Source organism: Dreissena polymorpha, chromosome 10, assembly GCF_020536995.1.
Source record: "Dreissena polymorpha isolate Duluth1 chromosome 10, UMN_Dpol_1.0, whole genome shotgun sequence".
NCBI classification, from domain to species: Eukaryota; Metazoa; Mollusca; class Bivalvia; order Myida; family Dreissenidae; genus Dreissena; species Dreissena polymorpha.
The window spans coordinates 85,439,152-85,454,588 of record NC_068364.1 but is presented as its reverse complement, the minus strand read 5'-3'; the positions used below and the strand labels follow the sequence as shown (position 1 = coordinate 85,454,588).

The window sequence follows — 15,437 nt, the reverse complement described above, 5'->3', positions numbered from 1 at the left end:
CTCCGATGGTTTCTTGTCTGTTCTAGCTCAACAAGTTTCCAGACTTTTAACCTTTGTTGAATGGTTTGCACTGAATAGCTATTTACAAATCCTTGAGTTCATAAAATGGCTAGGCAGTATTTGTTTTCTTTAAAGTAAATTTGAAATGACATGGTAGACCAGGCACGTGTATTGTTTCTGAGTTCATAAATGCTATAGTATTAAGTACAACTTTAGGTATGAAGTAGTTTTAAAGCCTGTACATTTACATGTGAATAGAGATACCAGATGTTAATGATATGATTAACATCTTCAGCTGTTAGTTTATCTTTTCAGATTGTGTACTAAAAATAATTTTCATTTTTATGGTGGAGTTGAACTTTTGATCTTGCTTTAAGACTTATGGGATCCTCCAGAATACAGGTTCAGTGTGGAAAAGTTAATGCTGCAATGACTTAGAAAAGGTGTTGGCGATCATGATAGAAATTATGAGAGGTGTGCTGTCGAAAATCAGGGCTTTAATATATTCATGTGCTTCAGCACTAGCTAATCACACTTACCACTTTTATGGAATTTTTGCTCCCAGAACATAGGTTCTGGGGGCATATTAAAATCGCACCGTCCGTCATTCAGACAGTTAGTCCATATGGATTAGTTTCCACTCAAGTCAAGCAATTGTCATCCGATCTTTACCAAACTTGGTCAGAAGTTGTATCTAGACAATATCTAGGTCAAGTTCGAATCTGGGTCATGCCGGGTCAAAAACTAGGTCACGGGGTCATTTAGTGCATTTCAATAACTTCTATCAAAGCGTTTACTGGGGGCATATGTCATCCTATGGTGACAGCGCTTGTTTGTTTAAAGTTGGCTTAAAATAGGTTTAAATTAAGTCTCTTCTTAACAAAAATGCAGTCTAGACGGAAAGTGTCGTCTCTGATAAGCCTGTGCAGACTGCACAGGTTAATCTGGGACAACTGACTTTATGCATATGCATTAACCCTTCTAGCGCTGGAACCGGATTTTTAAGGCCTTTGCAAACAGTTTGGATCCAGATGAGACGCCACAGAACGTGGCGTCTCATCTGGATCCATACTGTTTGCTATTCTGATAGTATTCTTTGAAAAAAATCAAAGAAAATGCTAATTTTAGAAATTTAGCAGACGACATTTTAGCAGACGACAAATTTCCCAGCATGCAAAGGGTTAAGCCTAGTTTTCCCCTGAGACTGGATTGTTATCATTTTTTAAGCACATCATGGCTTACAGTTATCCAATCATGTGTTTGTATTAAAATTGTAAATAAATGGTTAAAGTGTATCTCATATTTGAATAAATTAAAAAAGGCGTATTTATATGTGGTTAATAAGAATACTGTTGTTTATGTTTTCAACAAAAACATCTGTGCAATGATGTCTTTCATATTTTTGTAGCATCTTTTACAGTGTTGAAATACTAATTATCCCTCAGCCAGGGATGATATTTTGTTTTGTTTCGCCTGGTGTTTGCAATCTTTTGTTGATTGATTAAATGTCAGCATTAAATTATTATTTCTCAGACATTTAATCAATTGGCAAAACATGGTAAACGTCAGGCAAAACAGAACTACTAATTGGACTTGCTGTTTTCTTAGGAGATTCCACAAGTTCCTGGAATATTATCTTACCATCCTTTCTGGTATTCATTTGCTTTTGATAATCTAAAAATGGGTTTCAATTGAATGTTAAGGAGTAATTGTTTAATTCACCAATTGCTTTTTATTTTTCAATACTTCTTGTATGGAGGGCATACACTTTTCTCAAATATTCCATTGGGCTTACCAAAGGGAATAGTGGACTCTAATCCTTTATGTTTAATCCAAAAATGTCATTGTTGACTCTATGGTAAATGTTTCCATCCAAACATGGCCTGGTGGACTATGCCTCATGTTCAATCAAAACATGGCCTAGTGGACTCTATGCCTCATGTTTGGTCCAAACATGGCCTGGTGGACTCTTTGCCTCATGTTCAATCAAAACAGTGCATAGTGATCTCTATGCCTCATGTTTGATTCAAACATGGCCTAGTGGACTCTATGCCTCATGTTCAATCAAAATAGTGCCTCAGTGGACACTTAGAAAGCCTCATGTTTGATCCAAACATGGCCTAGTGGACTCTATGCCTCATGTCCAATCCAAATATGGCCTTGTGGACACTATGCCTCATGTTCAATCCAAACACGGCATTGTGGACTCTATGCCTCATGTTCAATCCAAACATGGCTGAGTGGACTCTATGCCTCATGTTCAAACCAAACTAAACATGGCCTTGTGGACTCTATGCCTCATGTCAAATCCAAACATGGCCTTGTGGTCTCTTTTCCTCATGTCCAATCCAAACATGGCCTTGTTGATTCTATGCTTCATGTACAAGCCATACATGGCCTATTGGAGACTATGCCTCATGTTCAATCCAAACATGGCTTGTGGACTCTGTTTCGTGTACAATCCAAACATGACCTCATGGACTCTTTGCCTCATGTTCAATCCAAACATGGCTTGTGGACTCTATGCCTCATGTACAATCCAAACATGGCCTAGTGGACTCTATGCCTCATGTTCAATCCATGGCCTGTAAGACTCAATGCCTCATGTTCAATCCATGTCCTGTAGGACTCTATGCCTCATGTTTAATCCATGGCCTGTTGAACTCTATGCCTCATATTCAATCAAATCATGGCCTGTAGGACTGTATGTCTCATGTTCAATCTAATCATGGCCTGTAGGACTCTATGTGTCATGTTCAATCTAATCATGGCCTGTAGGACTCTATGCCTCATGTTCAATCTAATCATGGCTAGTAGGACTCTATGCCTCATGTTCAATCCAAACATGGCCTTTTGGACTCTATGCCTCATGTTTGATCCAAACATGGCCTGGTGGACTCTATGCCTCATGTTTGATCCAAACATGGCCTGGTGGACTATATGCATCATGTTTGATCCAAACATGGCCTGGTGGACTCTTTGCCTCATGTTCAATCAAAACAGTGCATAGTGATCTCTATGCCTCATGTTTGATTCAAACATGGCCTAGTGGACTCTATGCCTCATGTTCAATCAAAATAGTGCCTCAGTGGACACTTAGAAAGCCCCATGTTTGATTCAAACATGGCCTAGTGGACTCTATGCCTAATGTTCAATCAAACTAGTGTCTCAGTGGACACTTAGAAAGCCTCATGTTTGATCCAAACATGGCCTGGTGGACTCTATGCCTCATGTCCAATCCAAATATGGCCTTGTGGACACTATGCCTCATGTTCAATCCAAAACACAGCCTTGTGGACTTTATGCCTCATGTTCAATCCAAACATGGCTGAGTTAGAACTCCATGCCTCATGCTCAAACCAAACATGGTCTGGTGGACTCTATGCCTCATGTCCAATCCAAACATGGCCTTGTGGTCTCTATTCCTCATGTCCAATCCAAACATGGCCTTGTGTATTCTATGCCTCATGTACAATCCATACATGGCTTGTGGACTCTATGCCTCATGTACAATCCATACATGGCCTAGTGGAGACTATGCCTCATGTTCAATCCAAACACGGCCTTGTGGACTTTTATGCCTCATGTTCAATCCAAACATGGCTTGTGGACTCTATGCCTCATGTACAATCCAAACGTGGCCTAGTGGACTCTATGTCTCATGTTCAACCCATAGCCTGAAGGAATCTATGCCTCATGTTGTTCTATCCAATCATGACCTATTCTTAACTTTTGCTAGTATTTCAATCAAAACATTGCCAAGTGGACACATGTTCAATGTTTACACACATGGACTAGACTCTCTGGACTATTGCTTATTGTTTAATCGATCCCTCAATCTACTTTTGTTAACCAGGTTTTCCGAAGGAAAAAACTGGTTATTAGATTGGCGAATGCGGGCGGGCTGGCTGGCTGGTGGGCTGGCAGGCGGGCGGAACAAGCTTGTCCGGGCCATAACTTTGTCGTTCATTGTGAGATTTTAAAATCATTTGGCACATTTGTTTACCATCATTAGACGTTGTGTCGCGCGAAAGAATTATGTCGATATTTCAAAGGTCAAGATCACACTTTGAGTTCAAAGGTAAAAAATGGCCATAAATGAGCTTGTCTGGGCCATAACTACAGTACAGCCAAAGCGGAACAAACATATTTCGCGATCCGCGGCGGCAAGGCGAAACGAGTCGATGCCGCGTCAGTCGTTGAAGCCGCGTCAGTATGCGGCGGCAAGTCGCATTTCGCCGCGAAACTTCGCATCTGTCCGCCGAGGCATGCCGCTATCCGCGACATGATGCCGAGTCGATGCGCATCATAAAATAAAAAATCTTTTTAAAATTATTAGTTACATGTAGTTAACAAATTTTGAAAGAACAATTATAATAATAATTAAAATCATAATAAATTTATTGTGCGCGGATTGTATTAGCATATACATGTAAGCATAGTTAATGTGTCTGGCCAATTAAGTTTGTTTCCCGCCCGTAGTGTATGTATTTCACACATAAACAAGGTCACGTAATTATGTTTTCGCACATACAAGTGGTCAAGGCTCCAGCATATGGTGGATTTATAAATTAATTGCATGTTGATTTTGCTATTAAATTTAAGATGAGAAAATTAGCAGTTTGAAGCCACATCAATAAACAAGACGGTGACGATGTATTTGTTGTTTTGTTAATTATCAGCTTATTATAACTATTGTTTGAATATGCGTATATAAACACGTTTTATTTTGTTCATATTATACAGTTAATATCGCTACTAATTACCCGATAATCCCGTATATTCCAGTTTTAAAGCAAATGCTGGTAAATATTTACGATACACAAACATTCTCGATATTTCCTTAAGTATCAAATACATTTTGGCATTTGTTACTATTTAAAGAGATGACGAAATAACGTCTAATCGGGCGGGGTTTTTTTCCACTGAACACGCGATTTACGCCTGACGTGATGTTCATGTATTTATACAACACAAAATGCACCCAAACTTTCCAAACGACGTTCTACATGTCTGCATAATTTTCGCGCGCTTTTTATGAAACAAAGGATATTTTAGCACTGTTTATTTGACGCTAGAATTTGTCAAAGGTCGCGTTACCATTAAAATTCGGAAGTGTGTTTCGGATTACAAATTAAATAATGATAATCGAACGAAACATTAACAGTTGCACGTAATTAATTCTACGCTACACATATATGTATGTACATGTAGGTGGATATCTTTTCACTCGATCCGCCGCGTACGTATGCGGTGGATTTACTCCGCGAAAGTACGCGAGGTTAAAACAGACTCGACGTCGTTGCGCGGATCGATGCCGAGTGCCACGGCGATACGCCGCGTGAACACACGATTCGGCCGCCACGTACTAATAATCTGGCCGTGGCGTAGCCGCGAATTATGTTTGTGCCGCGTTAGCTGTACTGTATGTCATTTATTGTGAGATTTTAAAATCATTTGGCACATTTGTTCACCATCATGGGACGGTGCGTCGCATGAAAGAATCACGTCGATATCTCCAATGTCAAGGTTGCCACGACTAAAAATAGATTAATTTTCAAACAAACTTACAAAGGGGGTTAATTTTGTTTGTTCATTTCAAAAGTTCAGTTTGAGTTGTCTCCCTTTATCAGATTTTTTTTCACAATGAAAACCTGGTTTTGTGACAATTTTGTCCCTTGTTCCTTTGAACATTGATCCATTTCTTGTGTCGCATTCACATGAAAAAATTGTTTGATCATATCGCTTTTATCAGTACCACATAAAAATTATTTTTTATAAAGACCTTTTGCTAAGAATGTTGGCGTCTGTCAGTGTAACCCAATTGTTTAAATGGTACGTTTATTTCCGGTTTACCCAAAATTTTGCCTTGCTTTGACATTGGGTTGAGAATTTCATGATTAGGTGCTTCCATTTATCTCTTTAAAATCTCATTGTTTAGATCTATTTATAAATAACTAATCAGATAGACTTATCATATGGGCCTGTCAGTAATTAAGTTGACATAAAATCCCCAATTATATAGGTTGATTTATTGCCTATTCTTCAACGGTGATCAGATAAGAAACTGTTTTTCTTACGAGTTCATAGTTCAATACTAACTTGTACTCCAATTGTCCTGTCAAAATAACGGCTGTGTCAGCAATTAAACAAGATTGTATTAATTTTCTGTGAAAATGCAGTATTATGTTTATTAGATAAATGCTAAGTATTGAGGAAAAATCTATTACCTGGCCATGCAATATCAAAAAGTTTTGGCACCAAAGTATTGTTATTTTATTTTGCATTATATTTTTGCTTTGTATTAAAATATTTAAAAGACCTAAATATATGCCCCAGCGATCTGTGAGGTTGGGGGGGGGTCAGCTTAATTTAAAAGTCGGCTGAAAATTTTTATCAAATCAATATCTGACTATAGGCCCCAACTTTACCTTTTCATATGTATAGCCAGATTTTCGTAGAGAATTGATTTTTTGTAGCACATTATAGTTTCTCTGTATATTCAGTTAGAAATCGGCCAAGTAATAAACTGTGATAGATTTCTTTCGGTGCCTAATCAAATTAATGTAAATAATTTATTTGACACAATCCCTGTTACAGATTAGGCATGTATCCGTACCAAATCTTGCAAATAGATTGTTTACTGCACAACTATTGTATCTGAATAGGGCAACACTAAGCAGATATGATAGTTTTACTCTTCACCTTGACATGTGTTTCCCATACATCAAAACCTTTCCATACATCAAAAGCAATTTTAAAGACAGAAAAAAAAGCAATTTTGTTGCCATGTTATTAACAGATATAGTTAGTTTATAGTACTTAGAAAATCCATCTGGTGGTTTGTTCATATTTTAGATTTGTTGGCATTAGAAATTTTGTTATTTAATGTATGAACATGCAACACATACATGGGTCGTTAAAGTTTATTACCCATCAATTAATACAAAATATTGCCCTGAAAAGCTTTGATCTTGCCTTGAAAAGGCATTGAATTCCGAACTGTATTATTTGAGCATGAAACTTGGATGGGCAATGATAAGTCAGACAATTCTCATTTCAACCATGTACATCCTTAGTCCACATGATGTTTGTGACTATATTTTATCATGGTTTTTGATGGGTCAGACCATGATAACATGCATGCTCATCCAAATCACTGAACTATTACTGTGACAATGGCTATAGTCCTGGGTAAATACTAGAATACCATTGGTTCTTTCATATACATTGTTTTGCATACTATTAAGTATTCATGGTATCCTGCAACATATGGAATGCATGTTTCACTCATTTTAAGCTATGATATACAGAATTCCTCAGTTTCTGTTTATAGTACAGTCTTGGTTATTAATAGATACCATGCAAAGATAAGCATTCAGGCAGGGCTTATCAGTCAGGTAACTTATAGTGCAGGCCTTTCACCTGTGCCCTATGCCAGTAAATCTGCCCTCATGTAATTGCTAATTGGATGTTTATATAGACAAGTGATTAATGTTTGGAAACAAACACAATGAGTTTCCTCTATAGATAAATTCATTTAATTCCATGCTAATTGAATGTGTCTATCACTTTTTCCATTCTGCAAATAACATGGATTTGTTATAAATAATATGATAATATTGGAATTAATTGTCATATTACAGGTATGTTAATGTAAGTGGTACTTTCTGGTATTAATAAAGGAGGTCATGGTGATGATGATGATTGTGATAATGGTGTTGGTCATTGTAAAGATAATGAAAATGCTACTGCTGAAAATTATTAATGAATGATGATAAGATAATGACATGGAATCTGTGGTAATTGGTTGATGACAATTAGGTTGAGGACAAATGCTGCTGCTGCTGCTGATGATGATGGTTGTTGTGATGGTGATGGATAATGTGATTTTGATAATGATTACAATTATGACCATGCCAATGGACAATAGTTTTTATTTTCTACTTTAAAGGTCTTTCGCTCTCTTATGCTTTCAAGTTTTGCAAGGTCAAGTTACTGACTGATGAATACAACATCTTGCATGTTCTGGTGAATTTGTCTCATGACAAATTCAGATTTTGCAGGAATTTGTTTTCAGGCTGAGTTCAACTGAATCGATCCATGAACTTCTTAGAGGCCCTTGTGATTACTGGAATCTATAAATCTTCTTTTATCCTACAATTTTACTATAAATCAAGATTTATCCTACATTCTGACAAACTGAATCTTTTATCTTAATGCTTGTTAATGGATGCATTAATTCAATTGCAGTAAATTCATGAAAAAGTTGAATGTACATTCAAAATTGATAGTGGGTGGAATTCATTTGAACCTGACTGTGGGAAAATTGGGCTAAATGCATGTGCTTAAGTGTAATCCCAGTTTAGCTGTGCAGTCTTCACAGGCTAATTAATGATGATACTTTCCGTTTTCACAGAATTGTTAGTTTTACTGAAGTCTCTTCTTTAGAAAATCCACTATATATGGAAAGTATAATCATCCTTGATTAGCCTGTGCAGACTGCACATTAGAATGTGGGACTGCACTTAACACTCATAACCCTTTCCCACCCAGAAGCAATTTTGTGAAAATGGCTATGTGTAAATAGAATAAAAACAGAACAGCAAGTAACTTGCAGACTGTTTTTTCAGGTTTTTTGCCATTTGCTGCTCATCAGTAACAGTGTTTGAAACAAAGCCTTTCAAACTTGAATCTAGTAAGAAAGGTCTTTTTAATTAAATTAAAAATTTTTAAGGACTATAAATGTGTGAAAATACATATCTAAGTGGCAAAGGGTTAAACTGTTATCCCAGAGTGCAACTGTGTATAGTTATATCCTACATTCTGAATCTCAATCGGATACAGAGGGGGTAATCACGTGACAAACAAGATGGCGACGTCCATGCCGAGGCAGGTATTTTTCGTCGTTTTATACCCTTTACTACTTGTATTATTATTCCAGCCATATTTGAAAGAAAGTTACTGGCTTTTATTTCGAAGTATTATTCGCTCTATATCTTGACTTTACTCGGTGCAAAATTTCTTAGCGGGATAACCTAATTAGGGCTCGAGTAAAGTCGAGATATAAAGCAAATTAAAATACAAAGTAAACGCTTATAACCCTCTTACTGATATGGCTCGAGTGAGCGTCATTAAAAAAAATTAACAGAAGTAATAAAGGGTATAAAACGGCGAAAAATAACTGTCTCGGTATGGACGTCGCCATCTTGTCTATCACGTGATTACCCCCTCTGTATCTTTATGGTTGAAAGTGGGTGCATGAATTCAGGGGCAGAAAATTCATGGAATAGTTTGAAAGTACAGTTTAAATTGCCAGTGGGTGGAATGCATTTGGTAGCCAGTGCCAGTTTGCTGTGCCTAGTGGCCAATAAACTCTCTATTGATCATATCTATTGGTAGTGTGGAAGCTGTTGGATGCCTGCAGAGCAACTTGTTTTCCCAGTCGATATCCAAACCCTGAGGTTTCATAGGACTTTGGGGATGGGGGGCAGGTGGGCATAAGTCCAGACTTTCTGCCACTGGAAAATAGGAAAAACTATTATCTTCATGTTAATTGGAATAGCATTTGAAAGGGATTGCAGGTTTATGAAGATTTTGTGGTTGTGGTGTGTGTATGGATTGATGTCTGTTTGGATGTAACTTGTTTCATTGTTTGATGATAAATAATGTAGAGGAAAGATGAGCTGATTTGTGGATTGTGAGGGCTTTTTGATAGGTTTACATAATTAGGGTATGTATGTTTGTATGATAGTGTGGTGATAAAATTGTTTTTACGGTGGACGTAAGTTTGATATGTATGGTAATACAGTAATCTTTTAATTTTCCCTGGCTATTAGGCTATAAACTAAAAACATAATTAAATAAGTTGCAAAATGTGAAACATGTGTATGAATTGTCCAGAGTAAGAACAGTCCTTTCCTGTGTCAGTGCTCCAGCTAGGATTTGAAAAGGGCAGGGGGGCTTTTTTGTCAAAAGGGCACTTTCGAGGCGAAGTATAATTTTGACAAAAGGGCACTTTCGAGCACGGTCCTTTCAGGAATGCTTTCTGTTGCATGTTAATTTATATGTTATTAATAATTGTTAGAATATATTATTCCCATAATTATTAAAATATAGTTATTTAACCATTATTAAACCATTGAAATATAATATCTACAATGAGGAAAAAATTAAATACAATGTAATAAGAGATTTATTAATTTTCATAATATGTGGGGAAAAAAAATAAAAAAATAATACTTTTTTTTTTTAAAGGGCAGGGGGGGGGCCTAGGAAGGGCAGGGTGGAGGTTTGGAAGGGCAGGTCCGGCGCCCTTCAATTTAGGCCTAGCTGGAGCACTGTCTGTGTACTAGCAGAACAGTATTATACTATATTGTAGCAAAATTGTGTGTTGGGATATAGATAACCAGTCACACAATATTTTCTTACCCCAGCATCTTCCAATGCTTGGAGACTGCTAAAGTGATTGAATGTCCGTTTGTTGTCTTTTCATCAGTCCATACATGGTGAGCCCTAAATGAAATGTTTTGTCTTACATCCGTTATTCATCCTTATACAAAGCTTTGATACTTGCATGAAATATGTCTTTGAACACAAGTGACACGCTAATAAATTCACCTACCCTCATTTTGACCCTTTTGCAGTGAGAAGGTCCAAACTCTTGGTAATCCAAACTGAAGCCATTTGTCTACACAACTTTCTACAAAGCGTTGGTGCTTGTTTGGGTGCTATAAAAGTGTCAACTTGTCCACTTTACCTTGTTTTGACCATGACTTTGACCTACTTTTGGACTTACTCTCATTGGCCCTTGAAACAATACTGACAATTCTACAACTGGGAGCAATAAATGCATTTACTCAGCATACTGTGTGTTAGTTTCTGCTTTATAAGTCTTTCGGAGTTTTATAATTGCGAAAGTTTTTAGGGCTTTGTACTGTTATGAAAATGTTAAGTATGTGATTGAATGACATGTATTGGTCCAGTCAAACCCGTTTAAACCCAGTAGTCATCTTTTGCATTGACTGTTTCAAGGAATGATCCTAGTTGTAATCATTATATGTTTATAGTTGTTGCTCTTTTATCAAAGAAGTGGATAAGAACACGACTTTATTTCCTGAAATATTTATACTATGGAGTGTCCTTGTTGGTTATATTAATCTTATAAATCATAACAAATGTGGTATTATTATTAAAATAGAAGCCAACACAAACAAATAATTGCCATTCTGATGATATCTGCTTCAATCTAACGGTTTAGTTGTATGTGATTATGAAATTAATCATGATTGAAATATGAACATATAGATGGGAAAAGAAGGTCACAAATGTTTACGCCAATCAGGATGACTAAAGGAGCTAGTACATTTGGTTGCAATCAAATATCAACAAATACAAGTGTCATCAAAGAACTTTAAACAATTGCAGAGTGACAAAAGTTTAGGTAATAGTGTACCCCAGTGGTCGGCTTAAATGCTAATTCATTCAAATTGATTGGGAATGTTTCTGTGCTGCTTATTTCGGTGCATGTTTTTTTTTATACATAAATCCTTTTTGCAATGCTTGGCATTGTGTTGTATCCATGGATTTTTCCCATAATAAGCTGTATGGTTGCACTTTTAGATGCATGTTTGATGACAAACGTGGGTGTAATAAAAGTGTCACAATGCAGAAAAAGATTAGTGAAGTTGCATAGGATTTTTGCAATTGTATTGAAAGCTTCAAATGCTGGTCATTTATAATTTTCGGAAAAGGTGGTTACTGCCAGAAAACTGTGTTTGACATTGATTTAATGTTATACTTGGTGTACTCCTTTCTTAAATATAATGTCATTTAATAATATTAAAACTACTTTTTATGCTCTGTTAGGGTGGCATATAGCATTTGAACTGTCCGTCCGTCCGTCCATCCGATAACTTTAACATTGGTCATAACTTTTGCAATATTGAAGATAGCAACTTAATATTTGGCATGCATGTGTATCTCATGGAGTTGCACATTTTTAGTGGTGAAAGGATAAGGTCAAGGTCATCCTTCAAGGTCAAAAGTAAAAAAATACAATCCAAGGAAATTTATAAGCTTTAAAAGGGAGATAATTTCTAAACCTGCCAAATGATATATTGAAATTTTATTTCAAAGCGCCGCAATAGGGGGAATTGTGTTTCGGACAAACACATCTCTTGTTCTTAATAATTATGTCTCACAGTAATTCTTTATTTAATAGTGTGGGCATTCATGTTTCACATATTGTACCAGCTTATACTTTAAACTGGTATTTTTTGTAACAACCAATTATTTTTTTAGCCCATTTACTGGTCTGTATCAAATACTGTTTGAAGTTTCAAGTGTAACAGCTCTTATACTAATGTGTTGAAGAAGTAATTGTTTGCAATAACTGGCAATTAGCTTATAAACGCATGATTGTCTATGTATAAATTGTATAATTTTTAGCTCATCTATTTTTTGAAAAAAAATTATGAGCTATTGTCATCAACTTGGCGTCGGCGTCCGGATAAGTTTTGTGTTTAGGTCCACTTTTCTCAGAAAGTATCAATGCTATTGCATTCAAACTTCGTACACTTACTTACTATCATGAGGGGACTGGGCAGGCAAAGTTAGATAACTCTGGCGTGCATTTTGACAGAATTATGTGCCCTTTTTATACTTAGAAAATTGAAAATTTTGGTTAAGTTTTGTGTTTAGGTCCATTTTATTCCTTAAATATCAAAGCTATTGCTTTCATACTTGCAACACTTACTAACTATCATAAGGGGACTGTGCAGGCAAAGTTATGTAACTCTGACTGGCATTTTGACAGAATTATGTGCCCTTTTTATACTTAGAAAATTGAAAATTTGGTTAAGTTTTGTGTTTAGGTCCACTTTATTCCTACAGTATCAAAGCTATTGCTTTCATACTTGCAACACTTATTAACTATCATGAGGGGACTGTGCAGGCAAAGTTATGTAACTCTGACTGGCATCTGGACCGAATTATGGGCCCTTTATACTTAGAAAATTGAAAATTTGGTTAAGTTTTGTGTTTTGGTCCACTTTACCCCTAAAGTATCATAGATATTGCTTTCATACTTGGAACACTTGCAAACTATAATGAGGGTACAGTAAAAGGACAAGTTGCATAACTCTGGTTGTCATTTTTACGGCTCTTTTTTGACTTCGTAACTTTGAATATATGGTTAAATTTTGTGTTTTGATCCACTTTACTTCTAAAGTATCAAGGCTATTGCTTTCAAACTTCAAATACTTTCATGCTATCATGAGGTTACTGTACCTGGCAAGTTGAATTTTGCCTTGACCTTTGAATGACCTTGACTCTGAAGCTCAAATTATTAAATTTTGCTAAAATTGCCATAACTTCTTTGTTTATGATTACATTTGATTGAGTAACTTTGACAAAACTACTCTTACCTGACCTACCACAATAGACTCCACCCAAACCATCCCCCGTGACCTCCCCCCCTCCCCCCCTGAATCCTCCCTTATTTTTTTTTTTTTAAGATCATCTCACAAATGGCCACCACACCCTCACACTATACCCCCACCCCACCCCCATTTTTTTTTTTTGAAACGGTTAAAAACCACAAATATTTATTTTTATTATTTTATTTTTGAAATACCGTCCAACCATCGCACCCAAGAATCCCCTTTTTCCCCCCCCCCCCCCCCCCCACCCCCGAATTTTTTTTTTTTTTTTTTGTGCATTTTTTTCCGCATATGTGGAAGATAATGTAATAAATGTCCACACCCCCACACTATACACCCCTCTTCACTCCACCCCTCCCTCCTTTGTGATTGAAATTGAGAGTCCCTTCACCTTTAAAAAGAAAATAGATGAGCGGTCTGCACCCGCAAGGCGGTGCTCTTGTATATTTTATGTTCATATGTGCTTTTGTGTGCTTATATTCTGCCTTTCAACATTACAGCTGGCCCGCTTTTATTCTGCGACTTACATTTAACATGGTAGGTGTTCACTGAATGTTTCTGTGCAACGTTTGCTAGCGTGTTCACAATTGTTTTTGTTTCTCATAGCTTTGCAGATTTGAATTGCACTTGATTTTTGTTAGCTAATGAAATTGATATGGCATTTAAAAAGTTTATAGTTTCAGCAAAAACCATTCCCTTCAAAATACCCATACACACGCACTTCTTTGGCAAATAAAAAATACTTCTGATATTATTATAGTGCGGGTATATGTGGTATAGTGCGGGTATATGTGGTAATTAGCAAACATTTTGATTTTGCATGCATTAATTATTGTTCTCCCCCTTTCCCTATTATTTTTGTGACAAAAGCGATAACCAACAATTATTTTCGGGACTTAATTCTTGAATTGATTATAGTCGACACAAAGTTGTTTTGTTGATTTTATGACACAATTATTGCTGTTTGTTTAGACTTTGTAGGTAATAGCATTTAAACTTTAATTTGAAGTTGAATAAGATAAGTTAATTTAAAAAATGATGATAAAACTTTTTAACCAGGTTTTCCGAAGGAAAAAACTGGTTATTAGATTGGCGAATGCGGGCGGGCTGGCTGGCTGGCTGGCTGGATGGCTGGCGGGCTTGCGGGCGGGCGGGCGGAACAATCTTGTCCGGGCCATAACTATGTCGTTCATTGTCAGATTTTAAAATCATTTGGCACATTTGTTCACCATCATTGGACGGTGTGTTGCGCCAAATAATTACGTCGATATCTCCAAGGTCAAGGTCACACTTTGAGTTCAAAGGTCAAAAATGGCCATAAATGAGCTTGTCCTGGCCATAACTATGTCATTCATTGTGAGATTTTAAAATCATTTGGCACATTTGTTCACCATCATGGAACGGTGTGTCGCACGAAAGAATCACGTCAATATCTCCAATGTCAAGGTCGCCACGACTAAAAATAGATTTAAAAAAAAAAAAAACTTACAAAGGGGGTTAATTTTGTTTGTTCATTTCAAAAGTTCAGTTTGAGTTTTCTCCCTTTATCAGATTTTTTTTTCACAATGAAAACCTGGTTTTGTGACAATTTTGTCCCTTGTTATTATTATAATGATGTTAATAACGAAATGTTAACAAATATTATTTTAACACTATTTTGTTGTTATCATATATAAATATTGTTACATAAATATTAAAACAAGATTTTAAAAATTTAGTATTTCAAATGTAATTTTTCTTGAAATGTATTTTAAATTGAGATTTGTTTGTGAACTTACTTACAGTGACTTACATATAGATGCACAATAGTTTTTGAAAGCACTTTTTGAAAACTTGTGTTTGCAATTTTTGAATCAATTTTCCTTTTGGATAGTTAAAATCTTGAGTTCCATAGTATAATTATACTTAATGTTCTGGAGTTGTTAGTTCATTCACACGTACATCCAGGTCTTGAAATTTATTATTATTATCTTATAAAAAGGAGTCACAGAACAG

The 15,437-nt window shown here is 36.2% G+C and overlaps 1 protein-coding gene across 4 annotated transcripts in view; it reads left to right on the top strand.

Moving 5' to 3' along the window:
- The window catches only part of LOC127847168 (tripartite motif-containing protein 2-like), a 111,167-nt gene that overhangs the window by 70,219 nt on the left and 25,511 nt on the right, over positions 1–15,437 (top strand). Inside the window, exon 2 of one of the 4 annotated variants that reach the window (XM_052378882.1) lies at positions 13,943–13,979. The exons of the other annotated variants lie outside the window; for them this stretch is intronic. The gene's annotated coding sequence lies outside the window, so the exon portion shown is untranslated. The remainder of the gene's footprint in view (positions 1–13,942; positions 13,980–15,437) is intronic. 4 annotated transcript variants of the gene reach the window in all.